We start from the raw sequence: 8233 nt of genomic DNA on the forward strand, positions 1-8233 counted from the left end.
TGGGGATCTCTTTCAGGAGGTGATCAGTGGATTCTTTTAATTTCTATTTTGTCTTCTGGTTGTAGAATATCAGGGCAGTTTTCCTTGATAATTTCTTGAAAGATGATGTCTAGGCTTTTTTTTTTTGATCATGGCTTTCAGTCCAATAATTTTTAAAACCTCTTTCCTGGATCTATTTTCCAGGTCAGTTGTTTTTCCAATGAGATATTTCACATTGTTTTCTACTCTTTCATTCTTTTGGATTTGTTTTATAGTGTCGTAATTTCTCATGAAGTCACTAGCTTCCAATTGCTCCATTCTAATTTTTAAGGAAGTATTTTCTTCAGTAAACTTTGGACTTCCTTTTCCATTTGGCCAATTTTGCTTTTTAAGGCATTCTTCTCTTCATTGGCTTTTTGAACTTCTTTTGCCATTTGGGTTAGGCTATTTTTAAGGTGTTATTTTCTTCAGTATTTTTTGGAGGTGTCCTCTAGAAAGCTGTTGACTCGTTTTTCATGATTTTCTTGCATCACTCTCAGTTTTTCCTCTACTTCTCTTACTTGCTTCTCAAAATTCCTTTTGAGCTCTTCCATGGCCTGTGACTAATTCATATTTTTCTTAGAGGCTTTGGATATAGGAGCTTTGACTGTGTTGTCTTCTCCTGGTTGTATGTTTTGATCTTCTTTGTTACCAAAGAAGGATTCTATGGTCTGATTCTTTTTTTTGCTGCTTGTCAATTACTTGAGTTATAAAACTCTTTGTTAAGGTAGGAGTCTGCTTCCAGTGTGGAGAATGAATTGTCCCAAGTTTCAGGGGTTTTGTGCAGCTGTTTTCAGAGATACTTCTAGGGACCTAAAAATTTTCACTTCTTCCAAGATGCTATGATCAAGGGTGAGGTGTTTACTCCTTTCCTGGCCTATGCTCTGGTCTATGAGTGACCACAAGCTCTCTTTTCGGTCTTGGAACTATGAGGAGGATTTCCTCCCCACAGCCACTACAAGCTCCACCACACCAACCCTACTCCTCGCCCTAGCACCATCACCCAGGACTGTGACCCAGATCCAAGCACAGGCAAAGCAAGAGAATCCTGCACCAGCAAAGAGATCCCTGCAATACCGCTCTGATCAGCCACTTGATACCCCCTCAGTCTGTGGGCTGGAAGCTCTGGAGACAGCTGTTTTACAGCGTCTTGATTTCCTATAAAGTCACTAGCTTCCAATTGTTCCATTCTAATTTTTAAGGAAGTATTTTCTTCAATAAGATTTTGGACTTCATTTTCCATTTGGTCAATTTTGCTTTTTAAGACATTCTTCTCCTCATTGGCTTTTTTGACCTCCTTTGCCATTTGGGTTAGGCTATTTTTTAAGGTGTTATTTTCTTCAATATTTTTAGGAGTCTCCTTTAGCAAACTGTTGACTTATTTTTTCATGATTTTCTTGCATCACTCTCATTTCTCTTCTCAGTTTTTCATCTACTTGCTTCTCAAAATCCTTTTTGAGCTCTTCCATGGCCTGGGACCAATTCATATTTTTCTTGGAGGCTTTGGATGTAGGAGCTTTGACCTTGTTGTCTTCTAGTTGTATTTTTTGATCTTCTTTGTCACCAAAGAAAGATTCTATTGTCTGACTTTTTTTGCACAGTTTGCTCATGATCTCAGCCAATTACTTGAATTGTAAACTCTTTGTTAAGGTAGAGATCTGCTTCCAGTGTGGAGAATGTACTGTCCCAAGCTTCAGAGGTTTTGTATAGCTGTTTTCAGAGATACTTCTAGGCACCTGTAAATTCTCAGTTCTTCCCAGGTGGTATGATCAAAGACGAGGTGTTTACTTCTTTACTGGCCTGTGCTCTGGTCTGTGAGTGACCACAAACACTCTTTTCTGCCTTGGAACTGTGAGAAAGTTTCTGTCTCCACCACAACTACAAGTTCTACCACACCAGCCCTCTTCCTCGCCTCAGGACTGTGACCCAGATCCAAGCACAGGCAAAGCAAGAGAATCCTGTCTTAGCACCACCAAAGAGATCCATGCAATCGCTGTCTGATCAGCCACTTGATTCCCCCTCAGTCTGTGGCCTGGAAGCTCAGGAAGCAGCTACCGCCCTGGTGCCTCATGCAGGGACTGGGACTGGGGCCAAGCTTCTCTCTCACTGCAGTTACAGACTTTTCCTACTGACTCTCTAAGTTGTCTTTGGTGTTCATGGGTTGAAAAGTCTGGAAATTGCCACAGCTGCCTGTGATTTAGTCCTCTGAGGGTTGCTCCAGCTTTGCTGAGGCTTGTTTTGCCTGCAGTCCCACATCAAACTGCGTTCCTCTCCCCATCCAGCACAATATACCTTTTCCTGATCAACCATCCAGGTTACCTTGAGCTAGAAATGTGTTTCACTTTGTCTTTTTGTGAGTTTTGCTGCTTTAGAATTTGTTTAGAGACATTTTTTACAGGTATTTGTAGGGGTTTGGGGGAGAGTTCAAGCAAGTCACTGCTTTTACTCTGTCATCTTGGCTCCACCTAAATTGTTAATTTCTAAGCCTGCTTCTGATGCTTATTTACTAACCGTGGGACCTTAGACAAACCATTTAAATTCTCTGAGCCTCACTTCACCCTTCTTTAAGATGAGGGGGTTAGAGATGGTTTCTAGGGCCCTGATGGATCCCTCTTACAACTTTTACATTGGTGCTATACAAAACCTCATTCAAGAACTTTTCTGGATGTGAGCAACAAGAACAACTAGACATTTTCATCAATTATTGGGAATCCTCAAAACTTTATCAAGAAAGAATTATGTATATGTCAAGTTAATTGCAACTGTCTCTATAGGGCAAGACTCTAAGAATTCTAATTAGACAATATCCTGATGATGTAATGGTTAATAAAACTAGTCCCTGACACAATCACTCAGCACCCCTTCCCCACCAGTCCCTCTATAACCCCCTACAAGCTTTGTAAGGGCAGCACCACCAAACCCATTATTGATGTTTTAGAATCCCTCTATGCACACATCCTACTTCTTGCCTCACCCCACATTTTGTGGTAACAAGCAACAAACCTCAATTTTGCTCAGTCCAATCTTACTTGTTACAGGCAGAAGTGTAGGAAAGTAGAAACATTCTCCCACCAGGATGGCAGCATGCTGAGCTTCAGTAGCATTCAAACAGAGAACTGTCAAATAGAGAAAACTGGGATAGGGCTGTTTCCTTAGATCTGAAGGAAAGCATTCAGCTTGGGCCAGTTCTGTTCCCCCTCCCACACACATCCCCCAGAAATCAATTGGGACAGGGACTGAGGCTAGTGAAAATGAATTCCCTAGCAGGGGAGAAGGCTGAGACAGTTTTTTTTTAGGTCCATCCATAGGGGATCACCCTTTAAAGGGAAAGGAGTTAGAAAGTTAGCCAAATAAAGGGGGGGGTTGAAATTATCATATAAGTATCTTAAAAGTAAGATAACTCAATTAAAACCATGGGTATAATAATGGATAAACTAACAGGTAGTATTAATACAAAAGAAGGCAAAAAGGACAACCAAATGAATCCAAAATTTTTGAATAAATAGATCAAGAAAAAAGAAATAACACCTGATGAGATAGAAGATCCTGTGAATTCCCAAGATAGGGTGGAACCACAGCAGGACATTTCTGAATGGCTCAAAAGAGAAATAAGAATCATAAAAGTAAAATCTATGACTTCTAAAACAGAAATAGTTGGCAAGATAGAAAAACTTTGATCTACAGTGATAAGTCTCTGAATAAGCAAAAGACAGAAAATTTGATTGGAAATACAAATATATAGAAAAGAACAACACAGAAAAAGGGAAGTAGGTAGGTAAGTAGATAGATAACATTAAAAGAACACATGATTTCTATAAAAGTAAACTTTATTTATCTCAAAGAAAGGATACTTAGAGACAAAATAGCGGTTATAGTTCTCACAAAACAATTTATCAAGTCAAAAAAATCATAACACTAAAATGCAAGAAAACTATCCCAGCAGAAGAGAAAGTGTTAAGAGAAAGAATTCACATATCTTTTCCCCAAAATAAATAAATGGAAAAAATGAATGAAAGAATAAATAAAAGAATGAATGAATGAATGAATGAATGAAATATACTCTATACTTCAAACTCTAGGACATTTACTGGTGAAATGCAATAAGTCTAATGGTAAATTCTGTAGGAGATCAGAAAAAAAAGACCTTCATACATAAAGGAAAGGAAATTTGAATAAAACATGACTATCCTGTACCCACCAAAAACTATAGGAAGAAATAAAATAATTTGTTCTAGAGAGTCTAAAGGAGTTCAAGATGCAACCCCAAAGTGACATGTTCTGCAAACCTGAGCTTAAATTTAAACATCAACAGCAAAAAGAAAAAAAGATGCACGTTCAATAAAAAAGAGGCATTTGAAGTATTCCTACAAGAAACAAGCACACAAAATAAATCTGAGTAGATCATTTGCTTTGCAAATTCCCAAGATAATAGAAACACCAGAAAGTTTCATAAATATATACAGCTACCAAGGAAAGCACAAGAAAAGAAATTATTTTAAAAAAACTAGAAATACATATATATATGGATTTAAATAACAATAAGAAATAAAGAGATCATAAAATTGCAAAAGGAAATCAAGCTGAAAACTGAACTTAAACAGAAGTAATGGTGAAAGATCAAACTGGAAACACCATTGACTAAAACACAACATTCCACCTATAGGTGAAGCAATGTTTTTGTGTGCCAAACTGCAGTATAGGAGGGTATATAAGAAGGAAGAGGGAAGGAAGACTATCAAATGAGAATGCGTGGTGCATCATAATCAAGTCAATGCTAAACTATGAACAGAAATAACTACCACAGGCTATTAGAAAGAGAGGTCAATTAATGAATACTCCCATATATGGATAAGACAGCAAAAGGAAGGCTTAAAAAAAGGGAGAAGACATGGAGAAATCAGTAATATAAGGTGAATTTTCTGAAGAACACTCCCATGAAAGGAGAAACATATTCTGCAGTAAGAGATGAAGACATTACAATGGGTATGATCTACAGAGATATGGTGCTCAAAGAGACTACTGTCTCTGAAAGAGTCTTGCAGATTCATAGACAGTAACTTACTTCAAGAGAAGAATCAGAGCTCCTAGTAACAAATGGCACTGATAAGGGTGGGAAGACATAGACCCCACATAGGATATTTCATGTCAAATAGGAAAGAAAATGAGCATGAGAGGGACAGTGCATTCAAGACATAGTTGAACATTTATGCAATCACACAGATGTGAAAGAGGGAATACTGGGCACAGGAAACAGTTACAGACTAAAATGCATATTATGCAAAGAAAAATAAGTCTGGACTAGTCACATTTTGGGAATCATATCATTTGGAAATAACAAAATGGAAATAGTCCCATTTTGAAATAGGACTGGAAAGTTACATAAGAGCTTGATATTGAAGGACTTTAAATGGCAAACTGATTAGTTGTATTTGTGGTCAATAGGGAACCACTGAAGATTTTTGAGTAGGGGAATAATGGTCTTTTCTGTGCTTTTGGAATATCAAGATAAATGACCAGGATAATACTAAAAAGAAGAGATGCTTGGAGTACCATCTCATTGGACAACATGGTGGATTGGGGATCAGTGACGTGCTCTCCAGTCAAAGTCAACATTTACTTCAGCCCTGTTTACATAGAGTTTTCTGACAAAAGTTCTGCTGTTTCAGCTGGCCCACCTTTGGCGCAGTGACAAGGTCAGAGAGCCTGGATTGACCAGCAGCAAAAAGAGAGATTTCTAAAAATTTAACCAGGGCCTAAGTCAAGTTAAAGAAGGTAGAATCACAACTACTCCCTATTAGGAAGTTTTCTGGTAAGTTTCAGCCACTTATTCTAACTGTAACTGTAGATACAGTTTAAACCTTAACCATGCCAGAGTTGCATAACATATACAGCTAGCAAGGAAATCACAAGTAAAGAAATAAATTATTTCAGGAAAAAAGCAAGAAAAAACCTTATAAATAAATGAATAACAAATAAAAGCAGAGTGATCATTAAGAGACTTTTTTGCAAAACTGAACAATGAGATCAAGCTGAAAGTTGAATTTAAATAGAAGTGATGGTAAAGGAACAGGCTGGAAATAACAGACTAAACCACAATGATCCTAGGAGAGTAGGGACCATAGTCTCCTCTGGCTACTCAGAGGTGGTTTTGATTGTCCAGAAGAGCCCTGAAGTTGGAGTCAGAAAACCTAGGCTCCAGTCCTAGCTCTCATAGCCCTGGGATAGGAGAGCACTTGGCAGCCTTCAAAGCCATATATAAATTGGACTTACTTGTATTATCATCATACTTCCCAAAACCTCAAAAATATATATGAAGGGGAGAAATAAAATCTTGATCTATGGGGGAAAGTGACATGACTGATGAAGGATTAGAAGCTGTTCATTCTTCACCAGAAAAAGCAGTTGCCATTTATAATCCCTATGATTCTGATCTGGGTTTGGCATTATCAGTGTGACTTCTTTCATGCCATTGACTTGCATCTCCTTTGGTTTTCTTCTTGTAAAACAAGGAGGCTTTAAGTGCATACTCTACACAGCATCTCCAGAAGCTTTCAAAAAGGAGGCTGGTGATAATTAGCAAGCCACTTTTCTTTCTCAGTCAAAAAAGCCCCACCAATTTGTACACATTTGCAGCCTACACATCTGAAGCATTTAACGTCTTGTGGAAATGCCTGCAAACATCCACCTCTGCTTTGACACAGGGTATTCCATCTTCCAACAAGCAAAAATTTTCATTGATTCAGCCATTCAATGAATGACTGAACTGTACAAAGCATGAGAAATTTAAGGTTTGAGATAATTAGCCCAGGCAGAAACATCTTCTTAAGTGATATCAGAGATGGGCTTTAAACTCTTGCTAATGTGAATGTTTGCAAACCCTTTTGCAAAATCTGCATAGTGCAAACAGAATGACAAGGGAATTAAATCATGGATCACTGGTGGATCTCAAGTGATTAACAGTGTTTTGTTTGGGGGTCTTTGTGTTGAGTTCCATGAGAGTGCCACTGCTTCTGAAAGCTATGAAAGGGAATAGAGAATTCATGATCCTCAGACATCAAAATCTGGTGGAGTTTCAATATAATGTTGGAGAGGAAAAACAAAACAACTAACATTTAAAATGCCCTGTTTCCTTGGAGTGGATGGGTGCAAATAGGTGGGATTATTTCATTGCTTTTTTAAATGGCTGAATTTTGCATCTCTTCCAGAGACCATATCATTTATCTTGGTTGTCAAACCTGCCACCAAGTCTAGATGATCCTTCTGAGCTGCAGCAAATATACATTGTGTTCCCCTTAATGACCTGACTTAAAAAAAAAAGCTTAGCAGTTCAACTGACTCCCTCTCAAAGAAGACTTTATTATTCACCTCCATTTGGACTAATGTAATGAAAGTTTCGAGCACACTTAACCATTAAAATGATGTCATCTACATGTGACACTCTGGGGACTGTTGCTGTACCACCTCAGTCCCTGGGGAAGGAGTAGGGGGAATAAGGCTTATTACAGTTTAGCTCAGTTTCTACATAGCATTAATCCCACCAAGTCCCAGTCCAAAATCAACAAAGTCTATTTCTGCTGGGCTGGCATCCTCCAAGCATACTCCTCAGGATCTCTTCAACATCCACCCTGGATTACCAGACCCCTGCATCCCCATTTCTCACACTCCACCCTGGGCCAGTTTAGAGAAGTTGTCCAAGCTTCTATCACACTTCATCAAAGAGCTTGCCCTCTAAAATGGAGAATTCCAGTTTATTGAACAAGATAGCATTTGTGTAGTTTAAAGAATCCTATACCTAGAGTTAGAGAAGCTGGGTTCCAGGCCTACCTCTGCCACTTAATACTTGTATGACCTTAGGAAAGTCACAACCTCACTGAGTCTCAGTGTCTTCATCTGAAGAATACAAGCCACAAGAAAGAAAAAAAAACAACAACAAAAAAGAAAATATTATGCTTCTATCTGCATTTATACTCCATAGTTCTTTCTCTGGATGTGGATAGTTTTTCCATCATGGGTCTTTTGGAACTGTCTTAGATCATTGTATTGCTGAGAAGAGCTAAGTCCATCAAAGTTGATCATCACATAATACATCACATAATACAAGAATACAATTTTCCATATAAATGGAAAAAATGATCTCTAAGGTCCCTTCTATTGTCTTTAGCTTGGAAGCTGGTAGACTTCTCTGTTTCCTTGATGGTTAAATCCGGGCTCTATC

This window comes from Vombatus ursinus, unplaced genomic scaffold (genome assembly GCF_900497805.2).
Source record: "Vombatus ursinus unplaced genomic scaffold, bare-nosed wombat genome assembly UNPS02000580.1, whole genome shotgun sequence".
Classification (NCBI taxonomy): Eukaryota; Metazoa; Chordata; class Mammalia; order Diprotodontia; family Vombatidae; genus Vombatus; species Vombatus ursinus.